This window comes from Echiichthys vipera (assembly GCF_963691815.1).
Source record: "Echiichthys vipera genome assembly, chromosome: 15".
NCBI classification, from domain to species: Eukaryota; Metazoa; Chordata; class Actinopteri; order Perciformes; family Trachinidae; genus Echiichthys; species Echiichthys vipera.
Window position 1 is genome coordinate 15,647,483 of NC_139840.1, and position 1,939 is coordinate 15,649,421.

Consider the following 1,939-nt stretch of genomic DNA (forward strand, 5'->3'; position numbering starts at 1 on the left):
GATGGACGTAAAGGCTCGGCAGCAAGCTGTGACATGGATTGAACGTGCACCTCCTGTAGCTGTCACAAACAGAATGAGCGTATAACACCGACACCTACGTTCAAATTGCTTTGCGTCAGCTTCAAATTGTTTTACATTCCCCCAAAGGGTCTCAAATTAGCACCGGCCACCTGACAAATGTTCCTCAGCAGCAGCACAGGTTGGTGTGTGTAGGCAGAGAAGGAGTGTGTAATCTGGTAAATTGTTTCTTCTTCACCCACATACTGTCATGAGTGGGGCCAATGGGGGCTTACATTAGCAAACCACCAAGACACCCCTAACCTCTTTTCTTTTTTTTTGTTGAGAGATTAGAAACAATGTGGTATGAGAACTCCCTTTCTTTTTTTTCTCTTTCATTCTCCCTCATTTTCAGATGTTGTTCTTAAGTGAACTGTTCTTTGAACTGATGAAATCATGCATGGCAAGACATGGAAACCTTCCAAAAGTCTCCACAAAGATAAGGGTGTCACACTGAATCAGGGAGCTCCAAGGTGTCGGTGAATATTTTATTTATATATATATATATATATATATATATATATATATATATATATATATATATATATATATATATATATATATATATATATATATAAATATATGTGAGTGTGTGTGTGTGTGTGTGTGTGTGTGTGTGTGTGTGTTCCTATGAAATGTCTAAGTGTAACTTTACAGGCATGAGAGGTTACATTTTCTAGGGTGTAAGAAGGCCTATCAACCTACTTTTAGAAGCTTTTGGCCACAAGAGTTGAGGTTACAGCTGTTAGTGCTAAAAAACCTACATACACACATACACACATCTTCTCACAGCTGCCTAAATAGTAAAGACTTGAGAGGGTTAAAAAAGTATATTTTTTGCTGTAACACATGTGAGGTTCCAGAACCTCATCAAACACAAGATGACCTGAAGTGATATGAAAAGTGTTGAAAGTTCTGTAATTCCCCTTTGTATGGAAAAAAAAAAGGATCACATGTTTACATTCTTGTCTAAAAAGCTGAATTAAATTGTCTCTTTTTCTTCCATTGATTGGCCTCTGCTGATGAAACAGAAAAAAAAATTGTGAGCGTGCGTGCCTGTGGCTGTGATATCAATAGATGGCATGTGCGATTGCCTCTTCCAAACTGGAGGGCCCGGCCACTGGGAATAATGTTCACAGAGCAAGTGAGGCGGGCAGGCAGCAAACTGTGTGCGTGAGAGCGTTTGTGTGTGTGCGTGTGTGTGTGTGTGTGTGTGTGTGTGTGTGTGTGTGTGTGTGTGTGTGTGTGTGTGGGCGTGCGTGCGCGCGCGGCTGTGCAGAGTTTATTGAAAGAGTTCCTCTCTCCCTCCCCCTCCTCCTTCCCCGTCCTCCTCCCCCTCCTCCCCCCTCCCTCCAGCCCAGGCAGCAGCAGCCTGGGTGGTCCCCCTCTCTCTCCACTTTGGTGAGCTGTTGCTTAGCAGCTAATAATAGGCGATGTTTGCAAAGTAATTTGCCTCTTCCTTGGCCAATGGGAGCCGGAGCACTTTTCCATCAAACCTCCCTTTTCAGGATTTACCGAGAGGCGAACTTATCCAAATGTTACCGCTACGGGATCGGAGTTAGACTTGACACGGACGGCTCAGACATAGGCTACTAGACTACTACTACTACTACTACTACTACTACTCCTCCTCTCTGAGACGTCGTTTAATAAACTATCTGGACGAATGAAGACTGAAGGATCTATACGGATTTCGGCGCATAATGTTGGGATGGAGTTTCGAGACTTGTTTGGCTCCAAGGAAGACTAGAAAACTTTCCTCTAACTTGTCGCCGGCGGTGCTGGATGCGCTCCTCTTCTATGTTGGATTATTGTCGCTTTTTCTGAACTCGAATCGATCCTCTGTCGCTTCGCTCTGTGCCCCGTTCACCCTCTTTGGACT